The 24,614-nt window shown below is 41.1% G+C and overlaps 1 pseudogene; it reads right to left on the bottom strand.

The window, feature by feature from the left end:
- Window positions 1-11,908: 11,908 nt before the first annotated feature.
- On the bottom strand, window positions 11,909-14,792 carry LOC112065403 (glyceraldehyde-3-phosphate dehydrogenase-like; annotated as a pseudogene).
- Window positions 14,793-24,614: the final 9,822 nt, after the last annotated feature.

Genomic DNA, 24,614 nt, shown 5'->3' with positions numbered 1-24,614 from the left:
GGCATGTGGGATCTTCCCGGACCGGGGCACGAACCCGTGTCCCCTGCATCGGCAGGTGGACTCTCAACCACTGCGCCACCAGGGAAGCCCCTATATTGTCTTTTGATGGACAATTATTGTTATTTTGGGGAAGTCCAATTTATCTATTTTTCTTTTGTTCCCTGTGCTTTTGGTGTCATATCCAAGAAATAGTTGCCAAATAGTCATGTATTTTTATTTATTATATACATGAATTATGTACCAAACAGAAAAAAAAATGAAATTCTTAAAGGATGAGACAAAGATGAAATAAGCAATTATATTAAAAAATTTTCACTGCATATCCCTGTGATTGAATATGCTACATTGTTTTTGAAAAACATGATTTTAACTTCTATAATAATTATTCTATAATAAGTTCAGTTTCTTTCCATAGTTGGATCTAATGGTGGTCCTAGTGAAAAAGATACCTCACAAAGATACATATATCCAAATTGGATATGTTCATGGTTGGTTGTGCCTGCTGGGTCGTGATGCTGGTTTTTCGATTCCATTCACTGATTATGCAAAGATTTTAGTTGAAAATTGCCCACCAGATGTCCATCTTCCCTGATATCAGTCAACTGTTTGTTCAGAGTCATCAAAAGGTCCTGAATTTTTTGTGTTTTTATAAATGGATATAGTTTCACTGAAATCTCACATGTGGATGATTTAAAAATAGGTTTGAAATATTTATTTTCAACTTTTTAAAAGTGAGCACGTAAGAGAGTTGTTACAGACAACACACATTGTTTTCAGTTGTCTCATCAGGTAATTATGGAAATAATTTCAAACATTCATTTTTCAAAATATTCTCCCCAGAGTATGTTTCTTTCAAGAAGCAGTTATTTTCTCAACTCATTATTAAAATCAAAATTATCAAAATGGCAGCTCTACCTTGAAGGAAGTGATTAAGGGTGTTTATGTCTTTGAAAATATCTTCCAGACAGCATATCCTGACAGCCACTTGTCATCCCAGAGAAAGACAGCAAATTTGTAGCATGCTGTTTGTATAATAGAGATGTATAATACCTTGATAGTCAACAAGTCTTTTATGTATTTTGCCACGAATAGCCCCCTAGAATCCTCTGTGTCATTCAAAAGATTATCATGGTTATTCCCCACATCATTACAAAGTATTGTGAAAGGGTCTACCCTATTTTAAAGGTCTTGTCTTCATACAAAGTAACTATATTTTTGACATCTCTAGCACTTGATACACTTCTAGCTTCAACTTCTTTGCTGTAACATCTTGACTATGAACGAAGCAGTGCAGGGTTTCATATGTGGAAATGTCTTTGTGACTTTATCCCAGAATATTTTTTATTCCACTTAAAGTAGCTATTCCATTAAGCATATTTTTCCATAAATCTTTGTTTTTATTAAAGAAGTTACTGTTGAGAATACACCTTTTTTGGTACATGTTTTCCTTTAATTGTCCATAAGAAAATGAATTATTTTTGTATTTCTTTTTTGAACCCGACTAGAAATCTCATACACTGACTTGTTAGGAATATCTTTACTCTTTTCTATATATACAGAAAACCTGCTGTGATGTACAATTTAACATTTATCTCTTTACATTTTAAGCAGTGTTTGCTGAGAATCTTTCAATGATATTTGCAGATAAATGAATGTGTTTTGGATTGTCTCCATATTTGTTTCCTTGTATTTCAAGTATTTTACCATAATAGGAAGAGTTAGTGTTTATCCAATCATATGTAGCTTTTTGCCTTTTTAATCTTTCAGTATTAAGTAAGGAGGCTCAAAAGAGGCTTCTAAATATTCTCATTCATTTTAATGATATTTTGTGAAGTACTGGATTGACTGTTGTCCAGCTTGATTCATGGCATGGCTGGAAGTTCACAGAGGGCGTGGCTAGGGGAGCACTGTCCGGGCAGAAGAAAGAGCAGTTGCAGATGCTGTGAAAAAGGGGGCAGCTCAGAAACCTGTCAGTTAGTCTGCTTGGTTTACCAAAGGATGAGATCCGGGGACCATCACGTGATGAGACTGGAAATGTCAGCAAGCCGTATCTGAGGATTTCTTTAGGTAGAGTAAGCAGTGAAATGAGACTTAGCCCAGGTTCTTTACCAAACAGAACCCAAGGCAAGGATTAAATGCTCATGCTGTCCTGGGAAGGGTAATGTCAGGGAGTGTGATAGAGGGAAAGTGAAATGAGTCATGGACGGATGGGAGCTAACACAATGTCTTACGTTATGGAGCTGGCTGTTGTTTCATGAAGAAGCAGCCAGTTTCTCAGCCACATGAAACACCCCCAAATAGGCTATACAGAAAAACTGTGTCTCAAAGCTGTCCATCAGAGGGTGTATGGAGAGGGAGTTCATCTAGCTAGCACCCTCCCTTCTCTTGTCTCTCATTGAACAGAGTTCACCTGCAGAATGTTAACTCCCTGGACTTCCGGCTTGCCTCATCTGGCACCTTCTGGAGAACCAGGCTCCGTGCCTCATAGTGTGGTGCTTCATCTGAGTCTAGGAATAGGGACCAGAGACTCCAGGTGTCTGCCTTAACAGCAGGACTGCATGAGCCCACATGGAACTGGTCATTGTGGCAGAACAAATGGCCAGTATAGGATGTGCCCTATATAGATGACCTCTTGTTCTCCTCAGATCTGCTTGTGACCTTCCATTGTATGTGGCTCCGTCATACACTACAGGGCTTACATTGTTGTGAGAACAGGCTGCGCTCACTGCTTCCCCAAGTCAAACAGTCACAGAGCCGCCTTCAAGATGGTGACTAGTTGTGATTTGTTGTGATTTGCAGAAACACTTAAGGCAAGTGGGTTGGTCCTGAGGCTCTAATTGACATTTATCATCTCTCACCTCTATCAGACGTTCTGTGTTTCCCTACCTGCGGCCAACTGTCAGCTGGTCTAAGTTGCTTTCCTGCTGGAGTGACCCAGAACTTCAAGTGGACTGACCCTTTATTTGTCCTGTACTTTTTGGGTCATGGTTGCTGTATTTTCCATTAACCATTATCAATGGGCATGGCAGTGCTGACAGAGACCTAGTGAATCCCTTGGGTTTCAGATATTATCCCCTATGACCCCATTTTATGGAGGGTCAACACCAACTCCTTAATTACATCAATCAGACAGTAAATAATTTCCTTGCCTGTTGAACTATTTGCATGAAAGCCCCAAGTGGTCAGGTAGTCGTTAACTTTAAGTACAATGAAACTCATTATTCACACAGGCAGAAATGCTCCTTCCCTGGGAACTAGGACCTGTAACTGAGCAGGACCTTAGATTATAAGGAATAAAAGCACAAATATTTCAAATGGACCCCTGTGTGGTGAGGAGGCTACTTCTACTTCACTTGGTTCTTGGACCCATATATTCTTACTGTTGGAGGCATAATACCACATATCAGCTATTGATTTGGCCAGTATATCACTTCCTAGAAGACAGCAACCAAACCCTGCAAGATACTAGACCCATAGCTAAGCCTTCAACAGTCTGCTTATCATTCTGTTGGTCTGGCTGCTTTTAGATGGTGAGGTACCTGGTATTATCAGTGAGTCCCCTGGTGACAAGCCCATTTCTGCACCTCCTTTGCTGTAGAAAAGGTCCCGTGTTGGAGTGAACATTGTGTGGAAAACACGTTGAGAGATAAAGTGTTCTGTAAGTGCTTTGGTGGTGGTGATGATAAAGGAAAGGCAACCCCACATCCAGAATTTGTATCAGTGTTGGTATGGAGTAATAATTACTCTCTCCTCCAACGTGGAAAAGCTCTGATGTCATTGACTTGCCACTAGGTAGGCTGTAGGATGACACCTCAAAGGATGGCGATGTGTTGAGGGCGCAGCTTCAGTCTCTGTTGCTGGCACACTGGCCACTCAAAAGGGGCTGTAACCAGATGGGCCGTAAGACAAGAAGCCCTTGTTATTAGGCCCATGCACGGTCTTCACCCCTGCTACCCTGGTCACCCCTGGTCTGGTCATGGGCCTAGTGCACAAGCACTGGCTGGACAAGGTCAGTCATCCACATCAGACCATCTTTCAGGGTTACTGACAATTGGGGCTGTCATGTGACAGCTGTCCATTTCCAGCTCCACCAGCACAGCATTCTGATACATCTGTGAGCCAGTCCTGTCTTTTCTTCCTCTGAGAGTTGGTCAGTGGAAATCCATGGGTTGAAGGAGAGGCATTGATATGGTAGAAGTAGGTAGCATGGCAGTCTGGACCAGAAGTTACTGGTAATTTACTCATAGTTTTGGACCTGCTCCAGCCCCATCCCAAATGTGCCACTTCATCATACATTGGGTTGCTGCTACGTCTGCCCAACAGTACTGCTTGGTGGGTCTGAAAATATGCTGTGCTGTACAGAGGCCACACTTCCTTCTCTGCCCCAGTGATTGATCATAGCAGAAATATTAAGACAGATCTATTCCTAGGAGACAGGGGACTCCTCTCACAGGAGATTTAGCTTGAGAACTTCCCAGTGGCCCTGCCAAAATTTCCTTAGAACTGCACTGCAGTCTAGGACACTTCCATCCACACTTTCATCCTTCTCTCCTTCTGTCAGGATCAGATCTGCATTGCATGTCTATTCACATCTTGGCATTTGATTCTCAGAGGACCTGGACTAACACGTGGTGCTTCCTCTGAGTCTGGAAGTGGTGGAGTGGAGTTAGAAGCTCCAGGCCCTGGGTTCAGGAAGAAGATCTCCACAGGCATGTGCTGAGGGGTTGTTAGTGGCCATGGTTGAGGAGACAGGGAAGCTGAAAGATCTAGGAGGGTGCATAAGTTTATGTCCAGTAGAGAGGGTTTCAACAACAGATTGAAGCTTGCAACTTTAGCAGATCACCCTGGTGGGAGTAAAGTGAATGGGCTGGAAGGGAGCAAATACAATGACAGGAAGACTGGTTAGGAGGCAGTATTCCAGCCAGGGGATAATGAGTGTGTGAACTACAGTGGTGACAATGAGAATGGAGAGAGGGGACAGGTAAGATGGAGGGAAATCCACGGGACTCAGTGATATTGAGGCTAGACTTTGGGGAAGAGAGAGGAGACAGAGCTGATCTCTTGGTTACTGTTTAGAGCAACTGAGAGGATAAGAAATACAGAAGGAAACCCTTTTTTTTTTTCTTTTTTCTTTTTTTTTTTTAATAAAGCCTTTCTGGTCACATTGAGTTTTGAGGTGTCTGTGGAACATCTATGTGAGGATGGATGAAGAAGGAGTTTGAACAGCACATAACAGATTTTGGGATTCTCAGCCTTGTGGGGAGGCTGTGGGTATGAAGAGAAGGGGCCCCGTAATGAAGTCTGGGGCTCACCAATGTTTAATGGGAGGATCAACAAAGAGGAGATGGGGGCAGAAGGTGGAAGTGGGATGCAGCAGGAGAAGTGGGGTCCTGGAGGCCAAGGGAGTACAGAAACTCCAGAAGAGAGGGAGTTATCAGTGGAGCCGGGTGCCCTGGAGACGGCCAACCAGGTGAGGACTAAGACATTGCCACCTTGCTGCTGTTGGTGATCTTACCAAGAGGAATTTCACAGCCAAATCCAGGCAGAAGCCAGGCTAGAACGGGTTTGAGAATGAAAGGGAGGATATGGAAATGCACCACTCTTTCATTGAGTTGAGTGTGAAGGGAGAGAGTGAGTAACTTGTTGCCAAGTGGGTAGGCAGAATTCAAAGAGGACTTCCTTTGTTTTCTGTTATTCCTTTTTTGAGATGGGAGACACATGTGTGCAGATTTAGGCTCATGGGAAAGAGCCAGCTGAAAGGGAGAGGTGGAAGTTACAGGAGAGAGAGGGAGTGAGGCAGGGGAAGGCTCAGGTCACAATAGTTTCTGCCTGTTTTATGAGGGTTTCTGGATGGAAAGAGAGAGAAAAGGGATTTCTTCAGAAAGATCCTCGATGTAAATAAACCGATACAGTGATGTCAGGTACTAGTCCTCAGCTCCCTGTGGATCCCGCACCCCTACGCAGATAATGGCTATGGCTGACGGATAGATTTTTACAGCCTCCACTGAGCTTTCATGAACTAGTCAGGTTGGATCTGCATAACTCATCTATACAGAACTCCTGCAACAATCTGATCCTATTGCCATCCCAGTCTCAGTGCAAGCATCTCAAACAATTGAACATTTTATTAGAGGAAGAGTTTATCCAAGATCTCACTGTACAGAAAGCTTTTGTCTAATCTCCCCTGTGTCACATTTCATTATGACAGACGTGTCTGATTCCAGGTTCTTATTTACATAGCAGGCAGACATATTGTCATTACAGATAATTAGTCTTAAAAGCACCAGCTTTTAAAACACTCAAGTCTTAAGTTTCCCATTCATCCATCAGCACGGTAAGGAAAAATATGCCTCTTCCCCCATTAGGTTCTGTGTCTGATTTTTTTTCTGCTCAAGCTTTTTATCCTTCTCTTGTTTGCCAGTGGAGGGGAAGCACAGAGGGGCCCAGACGAGGCTATTGTTCCAGTATTCCCAAACTGCTGACATTCTTTTCTGTGAAGATAACTGACTCACCAAATTTGATGAAAGGTCCCTGAACTATCAGGAAACAGATTTTCCGTGGAGTCTATGAATATAACTATTAATTTTAAAGTCAAAGATCTTGCATTTTTTTCAGCTTGGCTGTTTCCTCACTGAGAAGCATTTAACAAATAAATTATTGGGGCTTCCCTGGTGGCTCAGTGCTTGAGAGTCCGCCTGCTAATGCAGGGGATACGGGTTCGTGTCCCGGTCTGGGAAGATCCCATATGCCGTGGAGCGGCTGGGCCCGTGAGCCATGGCCACTGAGCCTGCGCGTCCGGAGCCTGTGCTCCGCAACCGGAGAGGCCACAACAGTGAGAGGCCCGCGTACCGCAAAAAAAAAAAAAAAAAAAAATTATTGCATATTGACAAAAAATATAACATGGGCACCTTTTTGTCGAAGAAACACATTGCAATATGAAAATCTAAGTAATATAAACTGGTCTTGAAAATTTTCTAAGAGATTTTACTTAACAAATACACACTGGAGGATTTCAGTCATTCTGATTCAATTGGTCTAGGCTGGGTTCTGAGATCTACATTTCTAACAAGTTCCACAGACCACCCTTTGGGGGACTCTATTGATTAGTGAGAGAGCTGACTTCTCAACATCAACAACGGAGATGGAGAACAATATTTTCAAAATGGTGAAAATAAAAAGAATTGTCTATCTGGTAATATATATCTAGTTAAAATTGCATTCAAGAATGAGGGCAAAATAAAGACATTTTCAACAAACGAATTTTGAGAGTTTATTACCAACTGATCCTCATTAAAGCTTCTAAACAACTTACTTTAGGAAGAAGAAAAGAGAAACTAAAGGTGTGTCTGAGATGCAAGAAGAAATGATGAGCAAAGGTTAACATATGGTTAAATCTAAAATGTTGAGTCTATGACAAAAATATTTAATTTTGCAGGTAGAAAAAATTAAGTTTGAAATGGAAATGGGGTAAGAGTATCTGGCAAGCAAGTGGTTTTAGTTAAAACTTTCTAAGATCTTTTATTTGTTAGAGAAGGTGGAGATATTAACTTTAATTTTAAGTTATATATAAATATGAAGTTAAGGGTTAAATAAAATAAAAATATAGTGAATAACTTTCAACATTTCAGAAGGAAATTAGGTAACTTTAAAAAATGGAATCAAAAGGCAAAAAGGAAGGGAGAGAAAAAGCATCAAAATAGCAGGACAAATAGAAAACAAAATAGAGCAATAGAAATATTGTCAAGGATATTGCAATAAAAATAGATGTAAATGGTTCAAACTTGCCAGTTAAAAGAGAGTGTCAAATTACATTAGAAAATAAATCAGGATTCTCAGTAGGGGATCAACTCTGCGGGGCTGGGCAGCAGCGGCCATGCTGGGGAGAGCTGCCCCCACTCCCAGTGGCTATGCAGGAACTTCACCCAAGGGACTTGTCACTGGGGGTCCAAGCTGCCACTTTACACATACAGGGAGGGGCCTCAGGTCTGCATATACTTCCAGCAAGGCTCTGCTTCCATGAAGCAGGACCTGCAGCCCCTGGTTGCCTGGAGTGAGGCAGCCGCCATTCAGACGCACATGTTACCCTGCCAGGGCTCTGGCTGGAGCCAACCCACAGAAGCTCTGGGCTCACCTCCCTGTCCTCTGTGGCATCAGGAATTGTGTCCTATTCAGTAATTTGTAATTCCCAGACATCAAAATAATGAAGTAATTATTCTGATAAGTTTCAAGTATATTATTCCAATTGAGTTTGTGCATGTATGGTAAAAAATAGTGGAACAAAAACAAACTATCCAATGCTTTGGACACAATCTTTCTATTATATTTTACAAAAATCATTTGGAAAGATAGCCATACCTCTGTATGCCACTCAAAGCTATCTGAAAAAAAAAAGTTAATATAAATACAACAGTTGACATAGATAGTGTGTTTAAGATTAGCAAACAGATTGAACACATGCACAGATGTGTAACCAAACACTATTTAGAGCCAGCCTACCTGGAGTCCACAAGAGCATCATCAAACCCCCCAATTCTCCCACATATAACCTTTAATAATAGGCTGTTTTGATTATCTTTAGACTTTTTGTAAGTATTAAAGACTTAACCTATGCAGATTGATGTCTTTAATACTTTAGTTTCTTCATTAAACAGAGTTTAGGGAATAGAGGTTGTATTAAAAATTAAACTCCTTCAATTGATAATGAGCAATTAGTGGTTTTGGTTTTAGTTTGTTTGACTTTTGCTAAGCTGTTCTCCGGTCATCTCAAGTAGAACTTAAACTTTTATGAAGGTGACAAGTGAGATAATTAATCAATTTCGTTTGGTATGAATGCTGTGGATTGTCGTTGGAAATGTCAATGTTATTAGTCTAGAAAAAAAAAGAGAGCTTTATTTTCGTCTTGTGGTCCACTGCTGATAGTTTCCATGAGATTTTGAGATTTTCTTGGAGAGGATGGTTCAGGTGTTTTGGGGTTCTCTCACAGGAGTTTGGTGCCTCTCTCCTGTTGTTAGGGCTGACCTAAAAGCCATGATGATGTTGAATGTATTTGAGTGCCATGCCATGAGAGTGGATAAAGGGCATCCTTGTTTGCGGTTAGTTATATCTTTTGTCCTCTTGTAGAACAGTCTGTCCTGGAGACCTACAGCCCCTTATGACCAGAAGTTCCTTGCCAGCTTAAGGATGTTGAGAGGCAGATGAGTTTCGAAGACACAGCAGCCTTAAAACTGGCATAGTGACCTTGCCTGCCTGGGATTCTCCCAGGAAGAGGCCATTGTGGGGAGGAAATGGGCAGAGGGGCTTGGCCAGTTACTCCTGCCCAACAGATCCTTGCTCTTTTTTCCCTCTTTCTCAACCTTCACTGCAACATGAACTTCTGAATTGCTTTTTTTCCTGTTTATCTTATAGAGCCAAAATAACATAGCTTACATTTCCTTTACCCCAAATCTGAGACTGTTTGGAAAGCAGATAAATAGTTTGAGTAGCCTCTGTGGCAATGTGAATAAAATTTAGTACCTGAGAGATTCCTTTAAATGGAAGTGGAAAATTGTTATTCACTCCTGATCAGTTTTCATTTTCATTTTTTCATTCTCACTTTAATTACTGAGCTTCCTTTCTCTGAAATCAAGTCTCTAAAACACACCTTAATTATCTATTTTTAACTGCGGGAAGATTTATTATTCAAAGAACAGCTAGCAGTCCAGAATAGATGTTATTCTGTTCATATTATAAAGGGTTAGTCAAATATTTCTTCTAATGGAAACATTTTGTACCAAAAGCCTCAAGACAAAAAGATAGATAGCCGAAGAGATAAAGATTTAAAGTAAATCTGTAACAGAGGAAGATGACTAAATCTTTTGAAATCTTTAAGGCATGATCCCCATGGAGTAAATGAATTAAATTAACATAATTAGAATGAAACAATCTTTGCATTCATACAGCATCTTATTTTTCCAAGATCTCTTTTTGCCTTATATCTTACATAAATAATCCCTCTAAGGTAAGTACTTTTATTTATTTATTTATTTATTTATTTATTTATTTATTTATTTATTTATCTTTGGCTGTATTGGGTCTTCGTTTCTGTGCGAGGGCTTTCTCTAGTTGCGGCAAGTGGGGGCCACTCTTCATCGCGGTGCGTGGACCTCTCACTATCATGGCCTCTCTTGTTGCGGAGCACAGGCTCCAGACGCGCAGGCTCAGTAGTTGTGGCTCACGGGCCTAGTTGTTCCGCGGCATGTGGGATCTTCCCAGGCCAGGGCTCAAACCCGTGTCCCCTGCATTGGCAGGCAGATTCTCAACCACTGCGCCACCAGGGATGCCCTGGTAAGTACTCTTAAGCCTATCTTGTCTTTTAAAGAATCTATCTAAATCTCTTTATGTGCATCCCTAAAAGGGATTTTCCTTATAAAATTAGCCTTTTTAAAATCTATAGCCTTAAAATACAGAACTCTATCTACCTTAAGATGTAAAAGTATCATCATTTTCCTTCAGTTCTCTGTAGCCTGGTTTATAAAGTTTGTTTGCCAAAGAAGCTTAGAAAATTATCATTTTTGGAAGTCTTTAAAAGTAGCAGAGCTCTTTATCTCTTGGTCATGGTTTTAGTGTGGTTCTTCTGGAAGGGAAATGTAAGACATAGACACACAGGTGTCTTTGGAAAAGAGATAATGAAAATTAGTTGTAGAGATGTCGTACCAAGTGTTGGTGGTATCCATAAGTGGAAGCATCCCATAGGCAGACAGAAGTCAGAACCAGAGCTTGGTAGAGAGGTCAGTACTTACATATGGGACTAATCCATACAGGAATCATAGCTAAAATTGTGAAAGTAAAATATCTGTTAAAGAGATGAGAATCCAGGGTATATCAAGGGTGAAGGAGGGAGAGGAGGGAGGAATCCAAGTGAGAGTCTGAAGGGTGTGCTTGAAAAGATAGGAGAAAACAGGGGCGTTGTGGTGTCCTGAAAGAAGACGATGGGGAGGAGAGCATTTCAAGAGCTGGGATAGATCATCTATGTCAAATAGAAATTAAAGTAAGGCCATTGCATTTGGTATCTCAATTTTTTTTTTTTTTTTTTGGTTAGATGACCTTGAGGGAACTGGGATAACAGTGGAAAGCGTGAAGGAGGAAGCTGAAAGGGGCTGTGGAGAAAAGCCTTAATAACAAAACAGAGGACATACCAGTCAGTATATTGCCCACCGGAGCTGTTGAGTGAGAAAGTTTAGAAATACTGATGTTAGCTAACAGGAAACTAAGGTCAAGTGACTCAGGGTGGGGGCATCTGTGCATAATTATAGATAGACTGGAAGACCCCAATAAAGAGGGAAAGATGAATATAATATTATAAGGACTCAGAGAAGAGGCTGGAAGGAATGGAATCCTTCTAAGTAAACCTTAGAAATGAGAACCTTAGAAGTGAAGAAACTTCATTTCTTTGTTAGAACCTTAGGAATAAAAGACCTCACAAGTGATGGATTGGCTCTCTCATTATAGTAGAGGAGGAAATAATTCTAGCAGGAAGATATTTTATTAGGAGGTGGGGAATGGGGATAGGGAAAACAAGGAAGAAGAGGTGACATTTAGGTCATGCCTCTTCAGTAACATCTTATGTCTAGCTATTTCACAACCAGTAATCATCAGTGATTTGCTTATCAGTGAGTAATAATATACTGCTATACCTTTCTCCACAGCCCTTTCTGACTTCCTTCTTTGACACTCTGTTACATTAATTACCTCAAGATTAGCTGTCATCTATCAGGTAGCCAAAGATCATAGAAAGAGCATTCAAGGAAAGGAAATAGTATTCACTGAAACAGAGTTGTTAAAATGCAGCAAATAGGTCAATATGGCTGAAGTATAGGGTATTGGGTTGGATGAATGGTTAGAAGTGAGCACAGAAAAGTAATCTGAGAGCTCAATTAGGAAGAGAAAGGCCATACTGAAGAGCTTGGATGTGATTCTCAGAGGGGAACTCATGTAGATTTCCCTCCTCTGGGTACAGTGTATCATATGGATTGTGCTGATGGTACCTGACAAGATAGGGTTCTTCAGGTGCTTGGAATGGGAATTGTGTGGGGGATGGGAGTTTCTCACTGTGGTGGGGGCTAGAGGTGAGGCAAGGACTTCTCTGCAGCTGAGAACCTCTCTCTACCTCAAGGCTATTAGGCTTGTTTTCCAGCGAAATCTTACTCCTTGGAACCACATGGACCATGAGGTCTATCACATGGTTGCTGTAGCCAAATTCATACCAACAAATAAGCTTAACAAAAGGGTCACTGAGGGCAATGCCAGGCCCCACATCAAGGTGGAGAAGTGAGTGACTCTGTTAAAGTCACAGGAGAGCGTCTAGTCCTCAGTGTTGCCCAGGATGCTCTTCAGGGGCCCTCTGACACCTGCTCCACCACATTTCTGACGTCGAATTTAGAAGCTCTCTCTGGATGGCAGGTCAGATCCAGAACACACTCTTGGCAGTGCCTTTGGTTGCAAGGATGATGCTCTGGACAGCACCATGACCCTCACACCATGGTTTGCCAGAGGGACCACCATCAGTCTCTGGGTAGCATTGATGGCATGGACTGTGATGGTGAGTCCTCCGTGATGTGAAAGTTTCATGGATAATCTTGGGCAGGAGAGCCATTGTGGCTGGTGGTTCAGATGGCATTCCTGACGATCTTGAGAGAGCTCTCAGGTTTCTCATGGTTCACTCCCATTGCATGCACATGGGGAATCAGCAGAAGGGGCAAAGATGAAGACTTACCTTCAAGTAAACCTCAGCCTTCTCAAAAGCAAAAGGGAACTCCACGTCAACATCACCCCATTTGATGCTAGTGGGGATGAGGCCTACAAGAGATTTTAATTTAGTATGCATGGCACATAGCTAATGTGTTCCCTGAGGTTACTCACAGTGATGAGGTGACGGATGAGGTGGAGAGTTTGTCTAGAGGAGCAGTTGTAGAGTTGGGCTGAGGCACAGGAGTCCAGGGTTATCACTTGGGAAGCATTCTTGCATAGTTCAGAGGCCTAACAGGAAGCTCAAGTTCACATCAGGATAGTCCTGTGGAAACTCGGAGAGCACCAGCCACGACCAGGTCACCATTCCAACTCTACAGACGTGCAGCCTCTTCTTCTGTCTGGTTCCACTCCTCACCAAACATGGCTCAGCCCTGACCAGAATGTCTAACTTGATACTAATGGGGTTCTCTGCCTCCGTCTTTTTTCTTTCTTTCTTTTTTTGTAGAGACCTGGGCTGGTTATCTCTGCAAATTCCTGCCATTTAATTCAGTTCCATGCACTAAAAATCCACAAGAGTTTAAGTGAACAGTTGGAAGAACAACTTGTTTGTGCCTTATGCACTTGGAATTGTAGCTATATGCCTTGATCTTTCCTGGTTACTGCTTAGCTGAGAAGGAACAATTCTCAATAGTGACCTGATTATTATTTAGCTAAGTCCAGTGATATTCTTGAGAATTTAAAGGAGCATAAATGATGGAGGTGACAGCCCTCTCTATGGGCTCTCTTACAATATAGAGATCACTTATAATGAAATTCTAACCCGTAGATTATAGTTCCTCCTATTAGGGATGAAGAAATAAAGATTTATGCCTAGCCTTTAACATTATCACTTTGAGTTTCTATACTGTCCTTCTGTTTTAAGTTTAAAAAACTTAATATGACATTTTCTTAGTTTTGAAATCTCAAAGGAGCTTTGTTTGTTGCAAAAAGATTTATACTTTATATCCTAAATTGGGTGAGAAGTGATGCAGAAGGAAAACATTCCCCCATCTAGTCATTAAAATATTGAATCTTGGGCTTAATCCTTGTAAACAAGTTTCCCAGGACAACACTTAAATGCTACCTGAAGCTTAGATAAAACAAAATATGATTTTGATTAAGTGTAATACATTAGCAAAATGTCAGTTTGTGATATTTTTAAATGAGATAGGAAATGCATGATGGCTGATAAATTGCCTCTCATTAAAAGAAAACAGTAGGACTAAGTTTTTTCTAAGTATTTATTTCTGAATTTGTATATGTTTGATATACTTGTCAACTTAAAAAAATGCACAATGTAAAAGCTGTGAGTCGAGTTTATTCAGCATCTTACTGAGGACTATAGCCCAGGAGATAGCCTCTCAGATAGCTCTGAGAAATTGTTCCAACAGGTAAGAGGGGAGGTCAGTATATATGTGAGTTTGGCAAAGAGGGTGCAAGCAACCAAGCACGCATCCCAGTAGAAGTTTGTTGCTAGTCATGAAGAACAGACACCTTAGTTAATGGTTTTAGGGCTTTTCTAAGTATGGGAAGATGCATGAGTTTGGGTTCATAAAACTTTCTCCTGAAAATATCACACTGTCTAAAGGCCTGTTCTGCCAGTTTTCCCAGAGCACCGAGTGTCTCATTCCTGATGTCCACCCTGAACTCCTTTCAAGGTGTATTAAAGGTCAGCAACTTCAGTGGTTAATGAATCAATCCTTGTAGAGCTGGATGGCTAGAGACATTCTTCAGTTGGCACACTTATCAGCCATACTTATGTTTTCTGATTTATTAAATGGGAAAGTTAAGCAGCTTCATAGAATGAAACAAACTATAAACCAATTAAGCTTCACTAATAGACAAAATTCCCTTTTGCATTTTTCTAATCGCCCTTCTTAGGGTTTCATGGCCATGCGGCTCTACCACTCTCCCCATCCCACCAGTCTTCATTTATTGAAGATTTTGGCACCTGACTCACAGGAGTCGTGACTTCCAGAGCTCCTGCCATAGTTATAGACAGCATTCACATCTGGTGAGCAATCCATCAAGCTTCAACTTCACCTCCTTAACTTACAAAACCTGGACTTCTATCCTCCATGAGCAACCCATCCTCAACCTCATTCTCACCAAGAACAGCTTCATTTCTGAAGCTGGAAACTCCAATACAGAAATAATCTCTGCCCTCAGCTCCTTCGTGGTCCAACTTTCACCCACCGTGCCCCACTGAGTTCTTCAGTCCCTCAAGCTCCTCTTCGCCTCATCGCTTCCCTCCCTTCCCTGACTACAAATCTCTTTCCAACTATTTCCTCCAATGTTATCAGCCTTCCACGTCCTGACCTCAGCTAAATGTAGAATTGGTCTTTTCTGCCCCTATCCCTAGGTACTGAATGTCACTGGAGGAAAACACAGATTGTTGTTACTATATGGTTTTGGTCCCCAAATCTCAGTGAGACCCTCAAAGCAATACTTTCATGCTTCTCTAGGGAGAAGTCTCTTGCTTTCCTCCCAGGGATCATTCACTTTTCCTTAAGTCCCAAGCTCCCTGCTGCCATCTTCATTCTCAGCGGGTGACACTGCACCATGTTTCACAGTGAAAAGTTGAAACTTTCAGGCATGAACATCTCCACTCTTGTTCCTCAAGGTCCATGTTTTTCCCCACTACACCTCTTGGCTGACACATACAGTAAGATCTCACCTAGACGTAAGGGGATTATGCTAAACTGAAGCAGAGCCAGGATCATTATGTCAGGATATAGGCAAACACCATTTAATGGTTATTTTTGTTTGATTTTATAGCAACAAGCCTTCCATCTCACAGATAATGAGAAATAGCCCTGTACTAAGCACAATAAACCCAATATATTATCAAAATATCTGATTTATGTTTCGTAGGTGCTCATTGAATGAGTGAATTAGGTAAACGAATGAATAAATGTGGTAAGCAATCTCTGGAGTGAATTAATAAATGAAGAAGTACAAGAAGTTTAGGAAAAGTTTTCAGCCCGGGAACTTATAATCTAGTTTAGAAACATCTGAACAAGATGTTATATAATAAAGTTTTGGACTGTGTGGAATAGAAAATTAGAGATAAGCTAAAATATAAGAAGGTGTTAATTATTTAGGCCAGGGTAGTTCAGACAAAATGTTTCTGATTTGTTTTCTGTTTTCATTTTTTAAGACAAGAGAGATCACAATGTCCCCAGCATTGGATATTCTAGGTTCTCAATATATCTCAGGAAAGAAAGGTGGAATAATTATTCTTCATATTGCTAGAAGATAGGAGTGTTAGACCATGAGATTTAAGGCAATATAGAAAGAAAAAGAGAATCCCTTCTAGGCAGTAGGGCCAAAGGAAAACCATAAATACAGGCAAAGGGGGAGGGGCAGTGAAAATTGTGTCTGGGGAATGACAAGAAGACCAGTTTAACTGGAACATTAAATGTGATATGTAGGGTGTGGGTGTGTGTGTGTGTGTGTGTGTGTGTGTGTGTGTGTGTGTGTGTGTAGGGTGTGGTGTTTGCAAAAGCTGGGCACAGAAATTTCAACTTAGGGATTAGTTTGTTAGAAATGTATTAGTACTGTCGGGAGCCACTTTAAAGTAAATCCTATATTGGTGCACTCATATTGGAAGAAAAACCCTTTTGCTTATGATTTTATGCCAGGAGCTTGCAAGAATGTCATTCAGTCTTGTTCAATTGTCACTGAAGAGTCAGTGTCTTTAATAATTATTCAACAAACTTGCAGATTGTCTCCCAGATGCAAGCTAATGCTCTAGATGTTTGGGGAGGTATAAAGATGTATTTTAAAATCTCATGGTGGAGGAGTGAAGGAATGCATAAGCAGTTTGTAATGCGTGAACACCTGGTTTATGAATATTTCATACTTATATGTGATCACCACCAGGGGGCGAATTCCCTCCCGCTTGTAAAACTAGTTGTCAGCGGGAAGGAAAAAGTGCTTCCACCAGAGCCCATGAAAAGAAAAATCCCTGATGTCTTCCAGAGTCACAGAAGGTAGTAAAAGTCTCTCTTTTTGCCAGTGGTAGGTTTAAAAAGGTTTCTAACATTAATTGTATTTCCCCATGGAAATATTGTGCCATGAATAATGGTTAGGTTTTGCAGGGTGATTCCAAAGACATGTTTAAACTAATATTTCATGTAGTTAGAAAAAAACAAGGCCAATATATGTAATAAATATTATTTATATTTTTTACGGAAAAAATTTCCCAAGTACAAACTTTCAGAACTCAATCCATTTATATCAGTGACTGCCTGTTACTTCAAGGCATAATGCCGAATGAATAGAGGTATGTATTCACCCTTAATACTTTCCTATCTTCTGAAATGTAGAACTACTTATTAAAGAAACAATAAGGATTTACCAATACAGTTCAAGACAACCGATTTTCCCTTTTATGAAAGAACAAATGTTCAGCTTTATTTTTGCAGGTGGATAAAAAGAGACCAGCCTCTCCTTTACCACAAGCCCCAAGCATTTGATCACCATTGTCTGGGAATAAATTATAAAAGTTTCAAGTCAGGTTAAAAATGAGCTGTGCTGTGCTTATCAAACAGCTTCAGGCTCTGCAAATAGCCTCTGTGCTGCCAACACAAAGGCACGTTTATTGCACATTAATTTTTTCAGCCTGATTTGCTCCAAAGCTATCACAGGTAGAAATTCCTGTCATTAACACTATCCTCAAATGGCAGAGACAGACGCTACAAGCAAGGTCCTTTACTCGTTTTGTAGCAAAACTCTGACGTTACAGCCATGACCAAGGTCCGTGGCCCTCTGTCCCCAAGACCCAGCCTGTTTTAGATTTCAGGATCAGTTTGGTGCCTGCTACTTCCTCTGCTAAAAGGCAGTTGAGGTTATAAGCCACTAATGAGCATTTTGTTCCCAGTTAAGCCAATAGAAGAAACACAATTCTCAACTAGCAAACATTTAAGGCAAAATTTTTCCTTCAGTGTATATTAGTAGGAGGCATTATCCATGCAAAACCCTATTCCTATAAAGGGGGACTAATTTACTACCAAGAATGACTCATCATCCAATTTGGGTTTCTAGATGAGGGATTATAAATTTGAAGGCAGGCAGGACCCTCAAGGGGTCGAATGGCCTCCTTGAAGTTATATCAGTGTTGCATTAAAGTTCATTTTTGTGGAAGAGGGACCAGAGTTTCCTCAGATTCTCAGGTTGTTGACTCCAAAAAACTTAACAATCACTGATCTAGATCCCCTGTTTCTCTTCTTTTTGTTTTTCTTATTGATTTTACATCTGATTAAGTGTATCGACCCTAGGATTGGAAACTCAGGAACTGAAAGCCTGATTTTTTTTTTTAACCACTTAACGTTACGTGATTGTGGCAAGTTTCTTCATTTCTTTATCACACAGCTTCTTCACTTGTTCAATGGGGTGACAACTAATTGCAGCCCACAGAGCAGGCAGATGTTACATGAGCTATCGAAGTGGTTCTAAAATCAAGAGTGTGTCAGAATCACCTGGGAGGGCTTATTAAAACAGAGATTACTGGGTCCCACTCTCAAAGTTTCTGATTCAGTAGGTCAGGGATGGGACCTGAGGATTTGCATGTCTAACAGGTTCCAAGTTGATGCTGATGCTGTTGGTCAAAGGACCACAATTTGAGAACCAGTGCTTCCATCCTGAAACACCCATGGAAACCTGGGCCTCGTGGTTTATTTGCCTGTTTCTTTGCCCATCACCTTGCTCACCAGGGTAACTCCTATTGCTTTGTTGTTTGTGTGACCCTTCATCTCAGCATCTAGAATCTAAATTTCCAGCTCAGCCTTTCAAAGCTGGCATGCCTGCTGTGGGGGTTCCATCCAACTCTAGTAGTTAGGAAAGGGTTGAGTTTTCACAATTTTAATGGAACACTGTCTAGTAGGAATATAATGCATGACACATATAAAATTGTAATTTTCTAGTAGCCACATTAAAAAAAAGAAACAGGTAAAACCAATTTTAGCAGTGTTTTTCTTTTTCTTTTTTTTTTTTTTTTTTTTTTTTTTGTGGCATGCGGGCCTCCCTCTGTTGCGGCCTCTCCCGTTGTGGAGCACAGGCTCCGGACGCGCAGGCCCAGCAGCCATGGCTCACGGGCCCAGCCGCTCCGCGGCATGTGGGATCCTCCCAGACCGGGGCGCGAACCCGGTTCCCCTGCATCGGCAGGCGGACACGCAACCACTGCGCCACCAGGGAAGCCCTAGCAGTGTTTTTCATTTGATCTAATATATCATCATATGATAGGATATTATCATATTAACAAGTAATCAATGTAAGAAATTATTAATGAAATGTTTTACATTTTTTTGGTACTAAGTCTTAGAAATCTGGTGTGTATTGTACATTTCCAGCACATCTCAATTCAGACCAGTCCATTACAGGGGCTTGTGGCCACTCCACTGTACGGCACAGTTTTAGAGTATTTGTGAGGGGGAGAGAACTGGAGAGTCCTTCGTGTGTTCCAGAATGAAAAACTCCCCAGAGAGTACTGGGTTCTTTATGCTACAGATTCTTCTGTCACAAGAGCGACGCAACCTCTCAAAAGGCCAGGTGTCCTTGTGTGAGAAAATGGAAGTCTTGGGTCTGGGATATTTTTATAGAAAGTCGCACGTTTCACCAGGAAGAGAGAAACATCCTTAGATATATGTTACGGCACCCCTAAAATATTCGCATTTCCAAAATTAGGCTCTTTTCCCTTGAAAGAGCATGTCCATTGATTCTGGTCTTCCAGTCAAGTCCAGAAGTAGTGAATTAGCTGCTTTTAATTCTTCCTGGAAGGGAAGCTGGGAGACCATTTGGAATAGAAACCTCCAGGCAAATTATCACATGAGTAAATTAGAGTCACCGGCTTCCAATTCAGCTTCCCCCCAGATGGCAATGGCAGCCTGTAGCAGTCAAACCTAGGAAGTCAGTGCCTGGGTGAGAAAGCCCACCCACCCCAGAGAATTTCCACAGTGGATGTGGTTGAGTACTTATGAAAGTGCTCAGTTGAAATTCACGTTTTCTATTCAGACAACACTGAAACTCCTTCAGCCAATTATTCTCATTTCTGCTCAAGTGGTCCTTAACCCACAAAACATACCTTTCTAAACATCTCGGGTTGAAGATCATTTTCATTTTGTCTCTGCACAGCCAAGTTTTTAAGATTCATTACAGAATAGTTGTACTTTCAAAGTTTTTCAGTCTTTCTGTAATCTTTTTTTTATAATGTGACTCTATTTCAGATATATAATTCAGGGATAATATTGACTATATTTCAGTGTTTTGGATTTGCTATGGAATCACTGAAGTTGTGCTGTTAGTTGAGAATAAGACATGACGTACGATGTGTCTCTGACTAGCATGCTACCCTGAGTACACAGATGGTGATGAATTTGGTGTGGTACCTTTAATAAATGTGCCTAGATAGGAACCTACAACATGGAATATTCATGATTTATTTTCCTGAGTAGCCGAGTCTCACCTACTCTGATCTGCTTTGTTTTCTTGACACTTCAAGCCATCATCCTCACTGCCCATCAGTGCCCTTGTCTTGCCCTTTCACTCCATTACCCCATCCTGTCTCTTCTGAATTCCGATCTTGCTTCCCTTCTGAATATAATTTTGTCTTTTTCCTTGACTCTGCATTCACAGATAACTCTTGGGATAAAACTCAATCTAATTCTACCTTGTTTGCTTAATATTATCAGTTCTCTTTTGGTAAATTATCTTTAAGCTAATTGTATTTTTCATTGTTTTATTTTCCATTTTGCTTTTTAAGCAGAAAGAAGAGGCAATAATAGTTGCAGGAACTTCCAAAAGTATAATTTATGTCATAAACTAAGATGAGGGCTTATGAGGATGGGCTGAGAGTCTTTTTAAAATCCCTAAGCCTACCTTCTATGGTTTAGAAAAAGCCCATGCTCAAATTCTCAGCTTTAACTTCAGGATAGCAGTGAGCCCAGTCCCAATGACAACTCAGGAGAATTGCCAGAGTATTAACACTGTGTAGAATGAATGAGGTACAAAACGAGGAACATTACTCTGTGGTTTTGAACCTATGAAACCACCTGGCTTTCTACAAGTTGTATAAACCGTGCATAATACAGAAGGAGAAAAATGTGGGTGGAAAGGTCTGCCTCGGAAAGGGCTTCTTAGCATAAAAACATAAAATTTAACCCAAGAAAATCCTTAAAAATCATTGACCATGAAACCCACAGAGGAAGGTTCAACCAAGAATCCATAACTGTCATTAGAATTTGAAATATGCCAGATGGGCTTCATAAAGACTAAAAATTGACTAATTTCCACAAAGCAGGACTTTGATTCATTTAGCTTAGTATGTAAGTGTTTGTAATAAAAAATATTTATTTTCCCCTTACTGGATGCCAACCGTGGAGCTGAGCTCTGTATATACAAAGGTGCAGAAGACATAGTCCTGAGAGGGAGGAAGACAGACACAGGAGCAACCGATGACATTTACAGGGAGATGAGGGCCTTGAGAAGCGTAGGAAGGAGCAACAGATTTTACTTGGAGTCAAAGAGGAAGTGACATTTAAGCGAAATTTTGGAAGATAAACAACAGTTCCTCAGGTATACAAAGTAGATGAGCACTGTTCCAAGCAAAGAGAACAGAGGCACAGAAACACAAAAGAGCTCCTTAAAGAACTGCAGTAGTTTGGAAGTGGCAAGAGTGCAGAGTACATGTGGAGTAGGGTGGAAGCAGAGTAGAAGGGGAGGATGGAAAGGAACCAGGTCGTGAAGGGCCTTGATCTTGCAGAGGAATCTCAACTCGAGCCCTCAGATAGTGGGATTCACCAATCATGGGAGGGATATTCCTAGACACATTTTAGCAATGTCACTAAGAGTAGGCTGGATTGGAGAAGAGCGAGACCGAAGGCATGGGAACTAATAGTCCAGGATAGAGATAACAGGGGCATGAATTAAGTAGTAGAAGTGGCAGGAAAGAAAAGAAAATATTAGGAAGGTTTTTAAGAAGTGAACTGACCACTTGGTGATTGATTAGGTGTAGAATATGCGAAAGAAGGAATCTAGAATTGCATTTTCATCTACTTCCTTGATGTAATTCTGCATCCCTGTTTCTTCCAATCCTTTGTTAGTTTATTCAGTTAACATGTATTGAGGGCCTATTATGTGCCAGGTGTCATAGTAAACACTGAAGGTACAAATTCTGTTATTTGACAAATATTTCATAGACACCTGCTCTCTGTCAGGCATTGTTCTAGACTCTCCGAATCCAGCAGTGGAGGAAACAGACATGTTGAAATAAGCAGAAAATCCAAACAAACAAAAAATAAAAGGTTTCTCTTTATTAACTTGATGGGCAGCAAGGAAGACAACCTCTAAAGCAGCTGCTTCAGAGTGATGAAGAAAAGGAGTCAGTCTGAGAGCAGGTAATGGAAATTCTGCCAACAGAAACCAGAGCAGTTTCAAGCATTCTGGGCTTCAACTTTTAGCAAAACAGAATATTGGTGATATGGGTAGTCACAAGCAAGAACAAAAGGACCCCAGCAGTTTCCCTGGGAAAGGTGCTAGTGGTTATTTCTTGGGGACTCAACGTTAGAGCCAGGTAGAATGGAAAATTATGAGACCAGGGAAATGGAAGACAGTTCAGAAAACTATGGGCTTTCAAATTCTTGCCCTCCTGCAGTTTACCTCTAGTGGAGAAATAGGTGATAAACAAAATAAGTTAGTAAATTATATAGTATATTAGAAAGTGATAGATGTTATGGAGAGAAATATAAAGCAGGGAATGGGAACAGGGAAAATGGTGTGTGTGTGTGCGTGTGTGTGTGTGTGTGTGTGTGTGTGTGTGTGTGTTCACAGACAAATGTGTGTGTTCTTTTAAGTGGGATGGCCAGGGAAGGACACACTGAGGCAGTGACAGATGCAAATAAGAAGGAGGGCCAGTCTGCAAAGAGTTCAGTGTCCTGGTGAAGTCAGACAGGTGCAGTACCACATGAGACGTTCTGAGCTGGAGGAATGCATGGTGGTGTGGCAGCTCGTGCATTGGGTACCTGACCCAGCCAGGCAGCAGGGAGTGGTCAAGGAAAGCATCTCCAATGAGGTGCCACTTTAGCTATAACCTGAAAGTTGAGTTAGAGTAAGTCGAGTAAGATTGATGCAGTGGGTTTTGTTCCAGGAAGAAGGACCATCGTACGCCAAGGCATCAAGTTATTTATGAGAGTTTGGAAATTTCAGAGAACTTCCAGTAGCTTAGAGCTACTGAGAGCAGGGTGTGCATGGAGGGGTCACGGTGACAAGAAAGGAAGGGCTGGATCATGGATGGACTTGGACATCACAAAAAGGGATCTGGATTTCAGACTGAAGGCCATGTGTGTGTGCATGTCCGTATTGTGCGCCCATGCACGCGTGAATGCCTGTGTGTGCGTGTGTGACTGCAAGATTTTAAGTACTAAAAGGATTTTAAGCAAACGAATATTGGATTGGTTTTTAGAAAGATTCGGCCCATAGTCATGTTATAGATGGATTACAGGAGACTAGGGAGTAATAGAATCCTATACTAGAGTTAAGGAGACCAGTTTAAAGCTCATTAGTAAATTCAGGCAAGACAGGAGGAAGGCCCGAAGAAGTCAGAGGCAGTGGTAATTGAAAGGCGATAGCAGGCAAATTCAGGAACTATTTAGATGGTCTCTGTTGATGGTGCAAACTCTCAGGCCTTCAACTCCATTTCCCCATCCATTCGCTTCATTGCTGGTGGTCAGGAGCCCAAACAGACTCTTCCACTTCGAAACCTCAGCCCAGATGAATTGATCCATCCATCTTTGATGTTACTTGAGCAGCTTCTCTGGAACAGTGCCTCCTGTAGATTATGGTGTAAATCATTCCACAGAGCCGTGCTAGGCATCATGCAGGTGGGTACGAAAGTGAGTGAAACATAGTACTACTCACCCTGTGCAGGTCGAGTGAGAGGAGATGGACCGACAGACTCCAGAAAGTGCATTATGGCGAGAGCATAAGGGACTGAGTAACGGAAAGCAGGTGCTCAATAAATATTTGGAATATGAAGAAGAGAAGCCCAGCTCTGCCTGGGGGAGCTAGAGGAGATTTCACTGAAAGACATTTGAATTGGGTCTTGAGGGAGGAATATGCGGTTTCCAGGGAGCACAGGGCCAGCATTCAACAAAGACAGACTGGTAATGGCAATGGAGACAAGCATAGTCAGCTGTGAAATTCTTTTTCTGTTTTGAAATCTCGCTTAGGTCCACAGCTACACTCTGTTACCTAAATTCAGCCTTCTGATGAGGCAGGAAGGAAATGATTTCATTCTGAAGGCAGAGACATAAATAATCACAGAAAACCAAAAATATGACGCTATTTATTTCTGGTTTTTCTGTTAATGTATCATTAACATTTAGAATAAAAATCCAGGGGGAAGCTAATTCTAATATTTGAAATGATTGAAGAAACAGACTGAGGAGAGTCTGCGAAAGGCCTGGATCTTCTGTAAGCATCTGAGGAAGGAAGATGTTTAACTTTAAAGTTAAGCCAAGAGTCCAGAGTTCCATTTCTTTCCACATCAGTCGTGTCTCTCCTCAATGAGTCGAAAGTATTAAACAGACACTAAATGAGGTCATGGAAAGACTTTCAGACAACATGAGTACATGAACTTAAGGAGTTGGGGTTGACCGAAACTTAAAGTTCCACAGCCATAAACTCCCCCATCATTTCTTCTCATTAGCTTTTTATCACCTTTAAAGTAGAGCACGGATTCCAATCCAACTGCACATAAATGAGAAAACAGTGAAACTTGCCAGAGGCAAACATTACATTTTGGTTAACACTGAATGAAGTTACAGAAGTTTCTCTGACTCAACCAGTTATAG

The sequence above is a fragment of the Physeter macrocephalus genome, chromosome 13 (genome assembly GCF_002837175.3).
Source record: "Physeter macrocephalus isolate SW-GA chromosome 13, ASM283717v5, whole genome shotgun sequence".
NCBI lineage: Eukaryota > Metazoa > Chordata > Mammalia > Artiodactyla > Physeteridae > Physeter > Physeter macrocephalus.
Note: the sequence above shows the minus strand (reverse complement) of the source record. Positions and strands in the feature narration are given on the sequence as shown.